Source organism: Neopelma chrysocephalum, unplaced genomic scaffold, assembly GCF_003984885.1.
Source record: "Neopelma chrysocephalum unplaced genomic scaffold, ASM398488v2 Primary Assembly neopelma1_71, whole genome shotgun sequence".
In the NCBI taxonomy this organism is placed as follows: Eukaryota; Metazoa; Chordata; class Aves; order Passeriformes; family Pipridae; genus Neopelma; species Neopelma chrysocephalum.
Genome location: NW_020897731.1, coordinates 6249061 through 6268889, shown reverse-complemented (window position 1 = coordinate 6268889; position 19829 = coordinate 6249061). Strand labels below are relative to the sequence as shown.

Genomic DNA, 19829 nt, shown 5'->3' with positions numbered 1-19829 from the left:
TTACTCTGATGTACTACTGAGCATACCCAAATAAAGCTTATGGATTTTCATACGACTTAAATCAGGGACAACAAAGCTCTCTGCAGAGAACAACTTTAAACACATAGCCAGGAGGGAACAGCTTGGGGGGAGTTCATGGTTAAGGCTGCATATGCATTTTACACAAAGCTCATGGATAAGAAGCAGACACAAGCTAAGGATCCAGGACTGGAAAAAAATCCTGCCCTTTGCCAGATGAAAGTCTGAATCAGTAGGCCAGGTGTTCCCACACTGTGTTGCTTGTAATCCAAGCAAAAACAGTCTCAACAACTGCTGGTTTTGCCTATGTCCAGGATCTTTTACAAATCAGAGTGAGTGCCATCACACAGCTGCTCCTGTCACTGGCTGGCCGATAACTTATTGATGTGTGAATCTGTCTCCAGCTCCCAGACCTCCCCTGCTGTTCCTCTCATGTGCCTACAGGAAATTAATTAGTCTGGGACATGTATTTCTGAAAAGAGCATGGGAAAAAGGTCGTTTGGGGAAGGTGAGGGTAACGGGGTTGTTGAGATAGGAATGTGCCTTAGATGCCTGGGGCGTTGTGGTTGGACAACCAATTTATGAAGGAGGCATAGAGGGGAATACTGAAGCTTTCAGCTATGGCTTGGGGATCTTAGGGGTGATGGCTCTGTGAAACAGAATGGTGGGACTGCAGGAAGGGAAAGAGAGCTGGAGTGGGAGATATTGAGGATAATGTTCAGGTGATGATGTTTACAGGACTGAATTTAGTCCTGCTTCCAACAGTGGTAGACAACAAATGACAATCAGGAAACCAGGCATTAGGCCAGAGAATCAAAACTTCTCTTGCCCTTTGACTTCAGACTCTTCCATTTCTTCATGCATAGGAGTAGTTGTTTTAAAAGAGGGGGGAAGGTGCCTTTCTGTTATTGCAGGTCTTCGGTAAGTGTGAATCTCCTCAGATCAAGGGAGGATGTGCAGTGTTGAACCCATGCCCCTTGTTTCCCAGTGAGTGCTCTAAAAGCACCATTGTAATGCTAAAGGTGAATAAGAACATACATGTTTTTTTTTAATTTCAGGCTAAATTAGGAGGCCAAAATCAGAGATTTCAGTTCACACGGGCTTATGAAGTTAGAGGGTGTAATAGACCTCTCAGATCACTTTCTCAAGAGTCACCTAAGTTGCACTGAAATATTTGTTGTCAGAGAGTTAACTGGTAGGCAGAAAGTGAGTCATAAATTACACTTTGTTCTTGACCTCTGGTCGTCCTTTTCAAAGATACAGACTTTTGTCCATAAACTGGGGGAAGGAAACAAAGTGATTTATATCTGCCAAGTAATTTTTCTCCGGGGAAAAGCAAAATTTGAACAGTTCAATGTATTTTTCCAAATACTGAAAGCCAGAAAAAGCACATTCTTTACAACAATAAGAGTCATCTTCATCATAACCATCACCAAAAATAATAAGAAGAATTATATGAACACAGGGTTAGAATAATGTTATTCCAAGTGTAGGAAATGGCATTTCAATAGATTTCAAATCTACTAGACAGAGCAAGAGTGCACATCAAGGCATTCACTGGAAAACGATGGACATGATGATCAATTCTAATCATAGAATCATAGGATGGTCTGCGTTGGAAGGGACCTTAAAAATCAGCTAGTTCCAACCTTCCTGCCATGGGCAGGGATACTTTTCACTGGACCAGATTGTTCAGAGTGATTTCTGGAATACATTTTCTAAGTGAGAGTGGCTGATTCCTTTGTTCCATCACTGTTCAAAAGGTCATCTCATTCATCTGATATTGGAAAAACACTAAAAAGCGATTCTGGACCTAGTACCGTGCTGTAGTTAAGGTGGCAGGTCTAAAGAATCCAAAGCAGTGTGACAACAGGTCGAAGGAGGTGATTCTACCACTCTGGTCCACTCTGGTGAGACCCCACCTAGAGTGCTGCATCCAGCTCTGGGGTCTCCAGCACAGGAAAGACATGGACTTGTTGGAATAGGTCCAGAGGAGGGCCACAAAGATGATCAAAGAGCTGGAGCACCTCTCCTATGAAGACAAGCTGAGAGAGTCAGGACTTAAACAGAGCTCTTATAAGAAAGATGTCAACTGACTTTTTAGTAGGGCCTGTTGCGATAAGACGAGAGTAATGGCTTTAAACTAACATAGGGTAGAGTTAAACTAGATATAAGGGAGAAATTTTTTATAATGACCGTAGCAAAACACTGGAACAAGTTGCCCAGAGAGGTGGTGGATGCCCCAATCCTGGAAACATTCAAGGCCAGGTTGGATGGTGCTCTGAGCAACATGATCTAATTGAAAATGTCCATGCTGATTGCCGGGTTGGACTAAGTAACTTTTAAAGGTCCCTTGCAACGCAAACAATTCCACGATTATATGTTCTACCTTGAGAACATACTCTGTAAGTTGCATTCCCATTGAAGCTAGGTGATGGGCAGAGGGTCTTTAACATCAAGACATTGGGAAATCTCATTTCAGTACTGGTATAATCAGACTATGTCATTAACAGTTTTTTAAATTTAGGAATTAAGGGGTTGTAGCAAATTCCCAGTTTTGAGACTTCCTGGTATATGATCTAATCTTTCTTCCTTGTCCAACTATGCAGAGCTAATTCTAAAATTTACTAATTGGCATTGTTTTGAAACAATCCTAGAAGATTTCCCGTGAATCTGTTATAAATAAAAGCTGGGACAAGGGCCAATAGCTATTAGTCACAAGTTATCCTGGCTGTGTTCTTACTTTCCTTGCTAGCTTTTAGTTCTCTTCCAATACATATGCACAGCTGTTTGAGCAGTAGAAGAGGGTGTGTTTCAACTTCCTTGTGCAAGAAGATGTAGACGAGAAGCTGTGATGCTTGTGGGCTTTTTCTGTTGCAGCACTGGCAATGGACTAGTGGTGAAGAACAAAGTAGGTAGTCTATATCTTCTCTGGCTGTCCAAAAGCAAAGGCCTATACTACCTCACATTGCTACCTTGAACCCCCACTGTGAGATGTACAGACCTTCCCTGGCTCTCCTGTCCAGTAGCTGTGGCAGGAGAAACAAGGTGGAGGAGGAGGTAATAAGTTAGGATGAGAAGCAGAGGGGGACAACTTCAAAAATTTGGTTGAAATCTCATTGGCTATGCCTGTCTTCTCCCTCTCTAAACATGATCCATGAAAGTCAATTGTGTCCACATGCCTGAAGGTTTCAAACCTGCCAGTAAATTTACCACCACCACTGACCTTTCTACAAAGCCTCATAAACAGTGGTTTATGGTTTAGCACACTAGACTCTGCAGTTTCTTTGCAGAGTATGATTTTTGTGCCATTTAAAATACGAGTCTTAATTGTGGACTTTTTTCTCCCCCTTTTTTTTTTTACATTTTTCATCCACCTTCAGTTGGCTGCAGCTTTATGCGTCTCCCAGCTTGTTTTGTGTTATGGCAGCTATGCTGGACTTCCAGAGCTCCACCCGTTAAGACCACACCTTACTCTAAGGAATCAAGACCACAGCTGGCCACAACCACACTCCTGGGGTTATCTACACAATCCAGCAATCTTCATGTGGCTTTACATTGTCTTTGCTTCCCTTGTATAAGAAGGGGAGAGTGACCCGAAAATTTTTGAGCAGTCTGAACTTTTGATTCCCAGTGCTGGACTGGCTGGTGGTGCCCAAAGGAATCAGTCAGCCAGTGGGAAGGAACATTAGTTAAACACTCCTGAGAAAACAATCTTTAAAGACCCCATTAGCAGTGTTGACATTTAACAGTCTCATTTAAGTTTGTACTCAGTCATGATTGAACAGTCTCCTTCATAACTATGTTGAATGCAGTCAGATTCTTTAGCCATGTCTCAAGTCTTCATGAAAAAATTGAGCACTTATAAGAAAGATCAGAAGTTCAATGTGTTTGATTTTCAAAATATCAAACGAGTGGGAACAATTTTATATCTCAGTGTTTGACTTGAAACGTAGTCTTTCTGGTTCCAGGTGTTCCCATTATTTGAAAGGTTGTTTTTCCAAAAAATGCCCTAGAATCTGGTCAAGGTGTGTTGGTGAGGTAGCTTGACTCAGTTGGGGGACATTTTAACAAGAATCCTGGCAGGCAAAGCAGTTTCACTGCCAGCTGTGCCAGAACACACAAATAAATAATACCTGATAGAATTTGTTTTGACAGAGAGCCGAGAAACAAGGCCAGTTGCTTACAGCTGGCAAGTAACATGGAGAGGATAAAATGTTTGCTTGCAATGTAGTGAAAAATGGCCAGGATATAACACTGTAAGACTCAGGATATGAGTGTCCCTCCATGTCAGGAACAAGCTCCTTTAAAAGGTTTTCTCCATTTTCTTAAAATGAGACAAGAGCCATTAATCAGAAACTGTCTTCAGGGAGGACCTACAATTTGAAGGGTTGGTTATGAATCTGAACTAGAATAAAGCATATGAAAGCATGTAGGCATCTAAAGATGTGAATAGATGCCTACAGCAATGTGCCCATCTCCTGTGGAGTGCCTTTCAATTCAAGCAGGCTTTCTCTTCTTAGTTCTACTGCAGCCCTTATTGGGAAAATTTCCATCTCCTGTCTTGGATCGTTTTGCTTTACCAACCTTGTGATGATAGAAAAGAAATAGAGAACAGATTGGGAAAGCTATTTTGGACGTCACAAAGAAAAGAAAAACAGAAGGTGAAAAAACAAAATTTCAGACTGCAAGGTACATGGGAACAAACAAGAAGAAAATCATAGCTTATTGCCACGAGTTATAGGGGAAAGATTTCCACTGCCCTGTGCCTTGTGTTCATTTGTGTTTGCACCTGGGCTTCTTAAGCAATAGTCCATAAAGAGCTACCATTGTGAGAGCAACGACTTTGCAGAGATATGACTCATGAGGACCAGCCAGCAAAGTGAGAACAACTTTGGGAACTTTGCTGAATATACAGCTGAGTATGTTGTAGTCCCTGGGCATGACTTGGTTCTCATCCCCACAAGGTAAATATCATTTATTAGATCACAGACACTTCTGAAGATGGATTGTCCTTCACCCAGTTGCTCCCTTGGTACCGCATATTGCACCAAAGAACAGTGTTCACCATTTAAGAAGATAACATGAGAAGAAGAAAGCTTCCAGACCCTCAAAGAGGCACTCCTCCCCCAGCAGATTGTTTTCTTCTGGAAGTTCATCAAATGATATCACCCCAGCACTGTACCTTTCTGGGAACCCTGCGGAAAAGCTGGCATCCAGCCAGGGACTATATTCTGCATCAAACTAGGAGAAGACCAAAGGAGCAATTTAAATGCTTTGGCAGGACTAAGCTGGTTCATTTTCCCTGAAAAAAGCTAGGGACAGCTCCCATAAACTTCTCCCACAGAGGAGTAGTGTAGGCTGTGATCCAGGGCAGGGAGCAGCCATGTTCAGCTGAGTGGCAACCTCTTGTTCCTGTTCTGCTGTACATGGAAGAGGGTGTCAGCTTGACACAAGTAAATGTTTTCAAACTGCAAATGGTCATAGTAAAGTCAGCAATGTTTTTAGGTGTACAAAGGGTACTCTTGCAACACAGCAAACCTTTAGGTTTTCCAGGAGGAAAACTGGAAGTTTTGCCTAGCTGGGTGACACAGACCCAGGCTGTGCACATCTCACATGGCTCAATGCCTGAGCAACCTGTAGCCATGCCAATGCTGATAGCTTTCTTGCAGGACTACATCCACAGGACACTGCAATATCCCCTGCCCAAAATTATCTGCAAGGTCTCCATCTTCTGACCTTCAGTGTAATGTTGGCATGTTCAAGAGCAGCAAAGAAACATGAAACTGAAGTCAAACTTAAGGGAGAAGTTGTGACCGTGAATCTAAATCTCACAGAGGTGTGAATCTTTGGTGGCCATGTCTCATCAGCACAAAGGATAAATGCATTTAAATGCTTAAGTTTTACTGTAAATCAGTGGAGCTTGAACTTCTGATAGCCTAAGGCATTTTGAAAATGGCATGAGAACTTTGAAGCCTCATGTGCTTTTCAAAATGCCACCTGCACTAGCCTCTGTCCCTGGCCTCTGGGACTGCCAGGCTCTCATGTCAACCCTGGTGGTCTCCCCCCACTCTAGATCCCTAACTTGTCAGTAAAAATCTGGCCTCAAAATCAGCATACTTTCCTGACTGTGACTGTTCTGAGAAAAGTCCTGTTCTTGTGGAGAGAGCCTACCTCAAAGCTATTACTTCAACAGTATTACTTCCATATTTATACTGGAATTAAAAAAAAGGAGAATTTGGCCCTGTTTAGCCACATGTGTGATTGTTATGGTTAATGTCAGATTCAGGAGACTGGAGCCAGGAAGACATAAAAATAGAATGAAATTTATGTCATGTCTGCTTTTGGGTAATAGCAGGTCTTTAAAGTATGTTTCTTCCTGATTAAATCAAACCTTTTATTTTCAGGGAGGTTGACCTCTTTGTGAGACTGAAGGGCATGCACATTAGAAAGACAGCTCTAAACAGTTTGTAGCTGTAAAATAAAATTCCATTTAAATTCTGAGTCTTCTTACTGAAACAAAGACTTCCGTTTCCATAGAAGAGCAGAAGGGACAATGCATCCCATCTCCCATCAGACTTCACAAGAGTGCTAGCTCCACCCAAGCCCACCCTCTGGCACCCCATTGGTGCCCAGCAAGCACTCACACAGGACCTGCATTTCTAGTTGATTGAGTTGTTGTTCTACAACTTTATATCTTGTGGAGGTGTTTGTGTTGGGTAAGGTCTGGCTCCTCCCTTGGTCTGTGAGTGATAGAACTTACAGGGAACTGGGTAGCAGGGCAGGATCTCACCAGCCAGAGACCATCCCATCACCCCAGCAGGAACCAGGGCAGCCTGGAGGCAGCCAGAGGCACCTTCTGCATCTGAGGCCAGACCACGATATCAGCTTGTGGATGTGGGTCAGCTGGGCTGAAATGGGGTCCTGGACCATGGGCAAGGTAATGGGACATCCCAGGAGAGTCTGGCAGGGATTTCAGGGATGTCAGTGACCTCATGGCTCTGACAGGTTGTACTTATGCAAAGAGAAAAAAACCATTGTGATCCCAGTCTGGCAGCATGAGTCCACTCTACGCATATGGAAACAACAATTTTCAGCACAAAGCATTCAAAGGTCTGTTAATACCATATGGATCCTTATGTCTCTTCTTATTGAGGCATTCACTGAGCCACATAGCCAACCTGTGTCCTTCAGAATTTTGTCTTGCTTTCATCAGTCTCCTGATGAGAACCATTTCTGTGTTGGACTGTTTGGATTTGCTGAGTCTCAGTCCAAGCTGTTTAGAGTTTAATACATGACTTCCCATGTATTGTGAAGATGCAAGTGTCAAGCTTACTTATTTGAAAAAAATATTTGGATTGTTCTTACAACGCATTGTTAAATCTAAAATCTGTTTTAAGACCTCTTTCTTTTTGAAGTAACACTGACACTAATTTTTTTCTCTGTATTTCTGACTTGGACAATTCAGGCAGGCAGCTTTAAATCTCCAAGTAAAAAGCTTGGAAGAAAAAGAAAGAACTATCTCATTTATTTGTTTTCTAATTTGTACAAACCTTGAAAGTAAAAACTCATGCTGTTATATAGAACTCTGGAAAGTCTATGCATCTATTCAGCTAACTGCTCTAGTCTAATATATATATATATCCTAATTCCAATATATCCTGGTAAGTCTTTAAAAAGAGTTTAATAAGCATAAGACATTGAGAGGAGAGGAGAGCTTTGTATTCTTTTGTTTGACATAAATTTGTCTGACGCAAATTTATCTGACACAAATTCACTTAGAAGAATGACAGTTTTCCCTGTGATATGATAACTTCAATTTGATACACATAATAATTTGTCAGCCTGCTTCTGTACATACTGAAATCAAATGCAAATCTCTCTCTTATTAGTGGCATTTGATCAAATTCACAGAGAGGAAGAAAGAGAACACAGCACAGAATTTTCCTTCAGGAGATCTAATTTCTGTTCCTTGACCAGAAATGTCTATTCCATGCCAATTATTTAATCTTACATGCTCCTATTTTTTCATCAGTAAAACAAAAACATCAATAATATCAGGGATAATATTGTGAATGTAAAAGCAGGTTATTCTTTCCAGATTCTGCTTCTCTTGAGTAATTGTGAACTGCCATTTCGTATTTCAAATCAATTCTCTCATGAGAGATTAAAATGGATGAAGTCAGCATAATTCTTTCAGCTTCTTCATTACAGTGGTGATGAGGTCTAGCATCTGATAACCGGTCATTTCTGACTCCGTAACAGAAGGTGTTTTCTCACTTAAGTTATTGCAACAATAACTGGACTGGTTTCTTTTGAAATCCATCCTATCTGCGAAGTGTTTGTTTCCTTGGGTTCCTCCAGGGAATAGCACGAAAAAACTGCAGCTGTCAGTCATCATGCCACTCTTCACTAGGAAAGTCTGGCCTTTGGCTGGTAAGAGCAGGCTTTGCCTTGACTTTGTTTTGCATGTGTGTGTGATGACTCAGGATGATCTCAGAACAGTCTCCGTGGGATTTAAGTGGGCATTCCCAGATGGTCTGAAGGTCACAGAGTGTTTAGCAACCAATTTAATCTCATTTTCACTTTAATTTCCCTTGATCTCTGTCTGTCAACAAGTCCCACCTAACCTTGAATCACGAGGTGTTAGAGTCACCCTGGAACATCCCCAGTCCAGCTGATCTTCCCCATGTTGGTTAAGATGCCCCTGTGTAGCAAATAGCATAGCTGGAGCCATCTGACCCAAATGCAGCAGCGTGCTGAGTTTGGTCTGCACAGCCAGCAAAGGCACATTTGGGTGGACCCCAGGCTGTGGGGCCCAGGTGGGTACCAGCTGGATTGCCCAGACACAGCACCACAGGAATAACAGGACACATATGTGGCACACAGTCATATCCACAGGTGACACAGTCTTGGGGTGCACCTGCAGTGCAAACACACCCCAGGGTAGTGGTACTTACTGGGTTATGCCTAAGTAGGCATATTTCTTAAAAAGAAGGGATTATAGACAACCGTCTTCACGATTCCGTAATCAGTGAATATAACTTTGCCTTATTGTAGGGTCTGGAGTTTTGCTCAAGCTCCTTATTCAAGTATCTACAAATATAATTTACAATGATGACAATAAACTCAATGTTATTTTGCAGTTGCAAGTCCATGGCAGCAGTCTGCCATGAGCCTTTTTGAATTTTAAACAGTAACCTCAATTTAAATTTATTTCTTAAGAAATTCTGGCTAGTCTGAGAGAAGCAGTATGGCAGAATCACTTCTAATGATCTGTGCCCCAGAAATTTCCTTACATAATTATTAATACAAATAAAATATATATAAAAAAGAGGAGTCATGCAGGGCTTAGAGCATATCAGCTTCAAGCTTTCATCAGGGTAAAGGGTTTTGCAATTTCCACTTTAATGGAAACCTACAGAGATTCAGAATGTATTGACTTGCAAATAAAGTTGAAAATACATAAAACATGGAGAAGCTTTCTCTTGCCTTGGTTAAAATGACCTTTCCTTTCAGTGATAAAACCATTTAAGTTTTATGGCATTGAATCAAGATATAAAACTGAAAAAAATTATTATAATTTAAAGCCTTTCAGATCAGTTCAGGCAGTTGCTTTTCCCTCAGCCAGGGCATAATTTCATCACAGACAAATATGTGTGTGTGTGCATGTGTGTGTGCACATCTTTACATTTACCAGTCAAAGGAGTCTCGTTTTCACTTAGCTTTTCTTCAAGGCCCTGGAGCATGGTGGATACATTTTATGTCAAAGATATTATTAGAGATTTTTTTTCTATTTGACTTTGACTGATGGAGTTAATTTTCTTTAATACAGATCTATTCTCTGGTGGCCTGAATTAACGATGTACTTAGATTTGTTTCTAGCTGATAAACAGTAAGCCTGCATGCAATAAGCTGGTTTTATCTTTGTTGTAGGTATCTTCATTGGGCATTGTAGAAAGTTCTGTTCTGATATGTGTAATTTTGTTTATTGCTTAAAATACACATTATGTCCCAAACAGGATAACTGCAATTGAAAACTCTTCTATGCTCAAAAGTCGTGTCTTTCCTGCTTAGAATTCTCCCTTTCTCATTGTGAGACTGATTTCTTATGAGGCTTCTGTTTTTCCTCTGTCTTTGGGAAAGTTTAAGTGTATGTATGTGCAAGTATATATATATGTATACACACTGTAAAGTTAAAAAAATAAGTTTAATGAATTTATCAGCTCATGGGAGGGAACACCAAAACACTTCATTCGGAGACAATTTTGTTGGCACAGCTTCTCTTTTATAGTTTTTATTTATTCTACTTATTTTGTTAATGCAGGAAACTAGGTCTCTGCAGAAGTTCAAAAGCCACTGCTGTTCCTTCTCAATAAAATTAATTGGTGTCCCAACTTGTTCTCTTGGGGCAATTATGAAATCATCCATAACAGTCATTTCATTATGTCTCTATTTTGGGATCAATGTTACATATGAAGGATTCTGGTAAATACGATCAAAAGCACTTCCAGCCCTGCACCCTCGCTCTTGGGCAGTGCCCTGTAGCAGACTCTTGGGCTCTTCACAAGGATGTAGGAAGCACAGCAATGCTTGCCAGGAGGTTATCTTCCTGGTTCCAGTGCTCTGCAACTGAGGTCTTCCAAACTGGAAATATTTTCTGAGTCCTTGCTTTCTTATCAACTTTGCTGGACTCTTTATCCATAAACTTGGACAGAGTTTAAACTCTGGCTTTTCACAACATTTCTTATAATTGGTAAATTTGTTAAAATAATTATACACAGCATGCATTTGTCTCCCTTAAACCTTTTTGTCTCCCTTAAATCTTTTTAGCTAATAATTTAGTTTGATTCCTTCTATTTCTTGCTTTATAAGGGACAGTGATTAATCTGCTCATTAGTATGTTATCTTTCTCAGAAAAGCAGTAACATTATGATGGCCTCAGATTTTTCTTTGTTGAATATCATAAATTTACAACTAAAAACTCCAGTGGTTATATGGTCCACTAAAATGTAAGAGCCATCCACTCTTCTGTGGGGTATTAACGTTAGTAAGCAAGATTCTGAATAGCACACAAGAACAGTTTTCATGTTATGTCCTCAAGTCAGCATAAACCCATCATCTCTAACAAAAATGCAGTACAGCTGCAAAAACTGCAGCTGCCTGTCATTGTGTTATCTGGCCTCTGCCCATTGTAGTGATCGTCATTCTGCTAGACTTAAAAGCCAAGGAAAGTAGTAAAAAGTAAACATAATGTTTTTCTAGGAGACATCGGCAGCTTTTAGAGGAAGAAAAAAAGCCTTTTGAATTCATCAAAGCTGCATAAACTCTCATGTGTTTGCTACAGACAACTCAAAAGACAGTCTTTCAAATACTCTATAAAATACTGCTTTCATTGGCACACTTTTAACAAAACAATCATGATTTCTTAATACAGATGTGTCTCATTATTATTCATAATCAAGTTTGTTTATTTGTCTGTTTTAACCTCAGACTGTCAGACTGTGCAGGCTCTTGCTTTACTCTCCATGAGTAGCCAACTCTACACAGCGGTGTGACTGATGAAGGCATGTCCTCACAGCCACAGCTCTGGCTGGGTTACAGGATGATGACATTTGCCATTCCTTGTCAGAGTGGTTTTCCTCCTCCTCCTCCTGTGCCTGCCAGCACAGAACTCCCCTATCCTCATTGGGCTCCTGACACTGCTGAGTTCTCTTCCCAGCAACAGGAGCCCAAAAGTCAAAATCTGTTCTGCTCCCAATGGACATATAGGGAAAAGACCCTTTTTCCTTTGTTCCCTGTCCACTGGTTGTGCTGTGGGTTTTTCAGTTTAATTGCCAGAGAGTGAGGCTGGAGGTGAGGGGAAAGGAGAGATACAGCAGCATTCAAAGCCCAGGGGAAGCCTGAGCCACCCTGGTGTATCTCTATATGTCCCTCTAGATTGCCACGATGTCCACAGGGGGCAGAAAGGGGTACCTGTCTAAAGAGCTGTGTGGTGGCAGGGAGGTGGCAATGTGAAGGATTGTTTCCTCTGCATGATGCTACAGCTGATTGAGTTGGAAAAAGGCTGGGAAAAGGAAATCTCAGACATGGAACTTGTTTTTCCTGCCAGAAGTAGAGACTTTGTTGTTGTGAATTTTGAAGCTGTGATGAGCCTAGATGTCATAATCACCTCTCCCTGGCAGTAAGCCAGCAGTTACAGAGGGGGGACCTGTTGAAAGGCCATGGGGTGTAGGGCATAGTTGCAAGCCCCACTCGCTGTCACTGTCTTCTCTTAAATTGTGGGCTTTTGAAGGCTAGTCCTCTCTTCTGGGCCCTGGAAACTGAGGTGCTGTGCAGGTGGTACCACTTGTGCAGAAGTAATGGCAGCCAAAACAGCCTCCTCTCCAGGGACCCTCAGCTGTGGAGAGAGGGCAGCAATAACTCAGCCTTGCATATTAGCAAACATAGTGGGTTTGGCAAAAACAAGGATCCCATTAACCAAAGAGTTTGTTCTGGTTTGGAGTTTCATCTCTTAGCTATGGGCTTCCTTTTTTCTATAGTTTTTTAAACCTTTCATGTTTCTGCCTTGTTGACGGGTGCTGCAGTGAGGCCTGGGGAGAGCCAGGGCCTCTGCAGCTCATTCCCTGTCCAAAAGCACGAAGAGCCGGAGGCAGACAGGCAGCCAAGGTCTGCTGTGTGTAGTGAATGGCATAGACACGATGCCGCTGCTGTTTACAGATGCTCAGCTTCCTTCTAATATCTCAGAGGAAATAGTGAATGTAGCCAGAGGTTGTGCAAGTCTCCCTGTGGTAAACAAAAGGGGAGCTTGTGCGCTGGGAAGACTATATGCGTTCTGAGAGTGGGAAGTGGACAGGATCATATGGGGAGCAGCAGAACATGGCTGAGGCTCCTCAGCCTTCTCACCTGCAATAGCAGCTAAAATTACAGTAGGCAGAGGCCAAATGGAGGCTTTGTGCAGCATCCCTCTTACCCATCACCTTGTACCACTTCCCAGAAACAGCAGACAGCTCATGAACCCTGAGACCTCCCTGTCTGATTGTGTACATGCCTGTTTACCATCCTGGTCTAGTCTGAATACCAGGAAAAGGCCAAGGGCACATGAAGTCCAATCTGACCATTTGATGAGTTACCAATACTATTCTCTCTGTAAAAACAACAGAAATTTTTTGAAGGGCATCTGTTCCCTTCAGCTTATTTGTTGCCCCTTGCTGTGGCCTGTCTGATCTTTTATCCAGTTGGATAAAGCAGCTCCAGCATATCAGGGGGTTTCATTGCTCATGGTCTTCCCTCATTCTGATTTACTTTTATTGCAGCCTAAAACTTGTAAACCTTTGACTCTTATTTACAAATAGACAGCCTGGATAACATTAGGAAATATAAACAGTGCTCTCCTTGAAAATCCTATTGTAAATACAGATTTGTAAAGACCAATTTTATCTCTATCATCTGTAACTAGTTAAAATTCCAATTGTTTTTCTTAAAAAGGATTTTAGCATGGGATAGTAAGTAAGAGGTACATTAAAAGTAATGTAAACTGTAGGCTTTTATTAAGAGTTTAGAAAAATCTTTTAGAGACCTGCATTATCTGCAGACTCCAAATGGTACTGAAAAGGCAATGGTGCTCTCAGTTGTCATAGATGATTTTGTTTTTCTTTTAAGCTGTATGATATGTTTTTCTAATGTTTATGCACAAAACTTGCACTGGTTTATCTTCAAATAATTTGGTTAGATAAATACCAGATCCTTAGAGGACATTCTAATTCATCTAGAATCAATCCATTTACTTTTATCTGGCCTAAGCTGGCATAAGGAGTTATAAAAACTAAGGATATAGTTAGTCTCTTGCTGCAGAAACGTGTGTACCTATTTAAAATGTAACTATCCCTCTGCAGTTTGTTGCTGCGGTTCTGCTTTGGCTCCCTTTGTTTGTAGATTTGCCACTTCTGTAGGCTGTTTAACCCATTCAACACTGCATTAAATTATGTCAGGAGCATTTACATGCTTTGTTATCCAGTACTGTTGTGTAGGGGAATATAAGAGCCAAAAGGATAAGGGAAGGTTTCTCACGCAGTAAATGACCAGGGTGTGGTGCAGTATAAACCATTCCTGAACTCATTGGACCCACTGAAATCACCCATTTGAGCTGAGACACTGGACTTTGCATGGCTGCAGGAACACATTCCTCCCACTGCCCCTTCTGCAGCTGTGGCCACACTGGGCAGGAGATCTCAGGTGGCAACTTCATAAACCACCTCATCAGGACTCACCAGACACACTTGTCAAAAGTTCAAGATTCTAGCATGGCTGATGCATCCTCCTTTCCTTCTGGCCACTTTGCAACTGGGGCAGGTGAAAGCGATTTTTATCCATCGTTGTTGTTTGCAAGGTGAATGGGAGCCAAAGCGGTAAAAGTATCCAGATGGGTGCCTGTGCTGGTCTAATTTAATCAGTTTTGAAACATCTCTTTAGGCTGTGGGCAGATGTTCTATTTGTAGAGAGCTGTGCCAGATGAAGATTACAAGCCACACTGCTGGAGGTTATTGCCCTCGCAGCTCTGCTGGCACAGCCATCCCAGATCCTCTTCAGCTTAAAGAGGGTGCAGACATGCATGTCGGGTGATGGCTGGAGAGGTCACTACCTGCCTGCCCATGCTGTCTTCCCTGGCACACAGTCAGCTCTCCTGAGTGCTCTGAAGTGTGTCTCCTGGCCTCTTTCAGTCAAAATGAACCAGGTTGGCCTGTCCAGCGGGAATAAGAGAGCTCTTGTTGCTTTGGTTCATTGTGCCTGGCAGGAAGTGGAGGAGCCCTAACTAGCACATGGGATAAACTTGGGTCAACACAACTGGATCTGCACGAGGCCATCTATTTGCAGCCCTCCTATGCTGGGGCAGGAGCAGGAACCTGTCCTGCTGCTGAAATCATGATGGGTGGCCCCTGGGTGAGGAGTTTTGGAGTGTGGCGGGGACTCAATGTCTTTGGACTGCTCATTTACCAAGGACTTGGCATTGGCTTGAGCTGGGGCCGCAGGGATGCTGAAGGATTGTCAAAGGCAGTCCAATCCAAACACGGAAGCTTTTCTCATCAAGCTGTTATATTTTTACCAAATGTGTTAATGTGTGTACAGACAAAGTATGACACAATGTTGACCAAGTCTGGTGAGCTGCTTAGCTTCACTTGGCCAGTACTATCTTAGCAGATGGTATTAAATTTTCTATGTAACACTAAGGTCAGCTGTGACAAATGAACATGCTTTTTGATTCTTAAATCCTATCAGCATTGGGAACTGTCATATTTATTCTCATGACTATTCTCAGCTAAAATGTTTTAGCTTAGAAGCACCTTAAATCCCTTATGAAATCATTTATGTGGCCATGACCTTAGCTATTGAGCTGACCTATTTCAAGCATACTAAATTTCTGGTTTCTTCTTGTTGTTCAGCAACTTGCTTATTTTTAAAGAAGGCAGGTAGTGCTGTTTCAAATAAAAAGTAGGAAAATATCACTATTGCTGATGTTGCTGTCTGGCTTTCCTTAACTATCCATGACAGTTTTTAATTAAGCATATATGATGCTTAATTAATTTCCTTACTGCCCTTGCTAGGGGAATATTTCTTTTGATTGTGCTTTCAAAGTTCATGGCTATGTGCAGAAATCAGTCCCTATCTATGTTTTTTGAGAAGCGAATAAAAACATGGCTGAAAATAACCCCAGGTCCAAGCTCCACCCCTGAGCTCCTCTCTGAGTGTTGCTTGTCCTCCCCGCAGATGGGTCAGCCCAGTGGAGCAGCCACTTACCTTCTCTAAGGCACCCAGTTATGTCCTTTTCCTCAAGAAACAAGTTACTAATATTCTGTGTATATAAGCTTATACTATTTATTGGTTGTTTCCTCGGTCCCCACAGTTTCCTTCACGCTCTCCAAGCAGTGGAGGAAGTGTTCAATATTCCACAGAAACATGGCATATATGTAAGCTGAGAGTGCTCCTGAGAATATCCATTTACTTAACTCTGTTTTCAGATCACTTCTTATTGCAGCTTTCCAGACTTTTAACAGCACAGCTCACAGCCACACAAGTGAAACACAGAGCAGCAAAAGAAAAAGGAACAAGCAGCCCTAAGCGGGGCAGGGGTTCTCAGAGCAGGAGAAAGATTTACTGTGGCACTGATGCTGGGTGGCATGCTGGGTCAGAGCTTGGCATCTAATTTTCTGCAACCACTAGATGGCACAAAAAATGCTGCTGTAACATCAGCTTGTTCCTGGAAAATTACTTAAGTGTCAAGCTCATGCTGCAGTTTAAGGGGATTCTTATGTCCCTTTTAATCAGAGGTAGATTTTAATGTTTCTCTTAGATGCAAAAATGTATTGGTTGGAGTCATCCTGTTGAGTGGAAATTAATCTTAGCAGTAAAATTCAGCTTCAGATAGCAAGCACTGCTGGAGACAGTGCTATTCACAGGTGGAGGGTAACACAGCAGAAGATGAGGGGAAAGAAGGTTACTCTGTTAATTGCATTACAGGACCAGGCACTAAGAAAAATTATCAGTTCTCCTCCTCGTGCTGATAACAATTCTCTTTTTAGCTTTGGGCAAATCACATAATCTGCTTCATTTCTCTATTTCCATATGGAAGGCAATGATTTCTTGCCCTAAAGTGGTACCAGAGGAGTTAATTAATACTCATACAGCACAAACAGAGAGAAGAAAGACACTAATGATTCATGAAAGCTACTTGCAAGGAAGAGCTGTCCTCGTCTGTCCACCCTGCACCATCCAGCTATTGCTGTGACACTGTGATGGTTATAATATGATGATGGGGTATAATAATAATAATGGCCAGTCTTCGTGAACGAAGATTTGGGGAAAGGTCTTTTTACCTTTCCAGCCTGCGCAATGGATTTTTTAGGTGAGACACAGCCTGCGCTGAACTGAGCCCACCCTTTAATCCTAAGGTTCATCTGCCGGGGCCAAGCAAGCTTGGACAATGGCAGTGAAGTCCTCAGGACGTAGGTTTGTTTAGAGTGACCTTCTCATAGATGGATGGCCTTACAGGGCTAACGGGCTCCATCTGCCCGGGGGACTGGCTGGGATTCGAACCTGGGTCGCAGAGGTGAGAGTCCTGCATGCTAACCACTAGGCCACCAGGGGTCCCCATGATGGGGTATAGATAAATTTAAAACATACTGAAAGAAATGGACTAACTTTGTTGTTGTTGTTGTTGTTCTCTTTTCAGTATAATTCCTAATATGAATTTCAAGTCAAGGGAAAACAACCTAGCTGCTGCTCTCCAAAGCCCCTCTGAGTCAAAGAAACAGCCTGATGCTGATGGATGGTGACTTGCATGGCCTGACCCCCGCCCATGGTCCAGCTTTCCTCCAGCTGAGGGAAACTCTCAGCTCCAATTGGAAGCATTGGTATAGTCTCTGGTTCGGTTGTTAATTCATAATTAAAATTCCTAGTTGCTCAGTGTGCTTTGTAGTTGCTGTGAAAGGAACTGGTTCTGGGTTTCTCAGTACAAGAGAGACATGGAGCTCCTGAAGCAGGTCTGGAGAAGGGCAACAAAGATGATTAAGGGACTGAAGTGTCTCTTTTGCGAGGACAGGCTGAGGGAACCTGGTCAGTCTTGCAAAGAGGCAAGTTTGAGGGGACCTCATCAATGTCTATAAGTATCTGAAGGGAGAGTGTCAAGAGGATGGATCCAGGCTCCTCTCGATGACGCCAAGCAATAAGACAAGAGGCAATGGACAGAAACTGATGCACAGGAAGTTCCACCTGAACATTAGGAAGAACTTCTTTATTGTTGGGGTGGCTGAGCACTGGGACAGATTGCCCGGAGAGATTGTGGAGTCTTGTAAAAGCTATCTGGACACAATCCTGAGTAACGTGCTCCAGGGGATCCTGCTTAAGCAGGGGGATTGCACTAGAGGACCTCCGATAGTCCCTTCCAACCTTACCCATTCTGTGATTCTGTAACATCTCTTGTACATCCTCAGGATGAAGATCTTTAGTGATTTTACCACCGAAATATGCAATCTGACTATAATGGCTTCTGATATTCCAGACCATAAACTAAGACATTTCTGAACACTATTAGGAGCTAAGTAAAAAGAGTAGGGAATCCATTGTAAATTATTAGTGACTGGAAAAATCCCAGCACAGCAATTGGTATGACTGCTGTGGTCACGAGATGACATACTTCCTTACACTCTTCTCTTTATTGAGTGTAGTGGATATGGATACCCCAAGGAGAGACAGAGGATTTTACAGGGTATACAGGGAACTACTTTTCATCATTTAAAAAGAAAGAGTTTAAAGGTTCAGATAAGGACAGTATTGAAAAAAGAGAATTTGGCATGATGCCCCTGAGAAAACAATGAACAATGATATTCAAGAATGCTTTATACACTGATTTCATTGCCAATGAAAAGAGACTGACTGTGTCTTCCCATAATCATAGAGGGTATTTATGGCATAAATGTAATTTTGGTTTATCTGAAACTGAGTTTTATCAGCTGTCCTTTAGCAAACTGAGGAATCAGGCTGTGAATGAGAGAAACATGAAAACTGTCAGACCAAAACACACCCAACAAAACAAATGATTACTGATTGGCCTTGAAGAAAACAGAGAAAAACAATTTTCATAGCAAAAGTAAGACACTGAAGTGCTGTAACTGCGGTGCCAAACTGATTTCCAACCACTCACAAGAGTATTGGCTTTGTTTTTCCAGTGATAAATTTAGTTTTTCCGCTTGTCCCCACTGTGCATTTTAGTGACGATGTTGGAGACTTTTCAATTTCCATTAAAGACTTTAAACAGTAAATAAAGTGATCTTGGCAGCCTATGGGAGAGCTAATGCAGTAGATAGAAGATGTGTAGGAAAGAGTTTATACATTTTCTCTCTGAAGCCATACTGTGACCAGGTGACAGTAAGCACTGCACGGCTTCAGGAGCATCCAGGAGTCCTTCACATTGACCAGATAATCAAGGATGTATTTCACTGGCTTGTTTCCTTGCTCTGCTACTGCTGCAGTGCCCCTGTGCCTGGGCCTCCCTGGCTATGATGCATCACTCTCTGTAGAGGGGTTGTATGGCAGCGCCTGTCCCCTATAGTGACATGCCTACTGTGTATGTGCAGGGTGTGGAAAAATGTGTCTTGGGTTCCAGCTTTGAATGCTAACATTAGGCTCATAATCCTTTGGGACCCATGACTTGCCCCCCCTCATAGCTAGGCCTTGCCCACATTCACTAAGTAAGTACAGTGCTCTCCTCATGGCCAGAGACTATGTGGGGCAGTTAGTCATCATGGCAACCTGCAGAAAGTGTTTTATTGTCTGGAAAACAATGCTTTATACAGGAAATATAGTAATACATCCAGCAACAACCGACTTTTAGCCCTTAGCATCATTTTGTCCCAAGTAATTAGCTTCTGATACTGTTTCTTTTCTAGATACAGAAATCCTGGTATGTTGTTACTCCTCTAAATGGATCAAGATGAATCTCAAATCATAATAAAGTGATAGCAAATTATAGATCATTTTAGTTTAAGAAAAAAAATCAAGCTGAGATAGTTGGAGAAATTAAATGAAAGGGAAGAAAATCACCATAAAGAAAGACAAGCATTTGACAAAGAGCTATTAGACCTAAGAAATTCCCTTATTCTTACTGCTCAGGGAATGTACTTATTTTTCCCATGTAGAACATTCACAATACCTTATTTAGTAATTTTTCGAGAAGATTTTTTAGCATCTGGCATTGAGTGCAATTGTTGCAATGCTCTGACAGCATACTACACTGTAAAGCTAACACATTAGGATAT

The 19829-nt window shown here is 41.9% G+C and overlaps 1 protein-coding gene and 2 long non-coding RNA genes across 4 annotated transcripts in view; 2 read left to right on the top strand and 1 right to left on the bottom strand.

Moving 5' to 3' along the window:
- The window catches only part of C1QTNF7 (C1q and TNF related 7), a 57508-nt gene that overhangs the window by 5477 nt on the left and 32202 nt on the right, over positions 1-19829 (bottom strand). The window lies entirely within an intron of this gene.
- LOC113969259 lies at positions 1644-11048 on the top strand. Its single transcript, XR_003534795.1, has 3 exons — positions 1644-1715; positions 5379-5381; positions 11038-11048. It is a non-coding gene; the product is annotated as an uncharacterized LOC113969259 (long non-coding RNA).
- LOC113969258 lies at positions 12237-17480 on the top strand. Its single transcript, XR_003534794.1, has 2 exons — positions 12237-12357; positions 17246-17480. It is a non-coding gene; the product is annotated as an uncharacterized LOC113969258 (long non-coding RNA).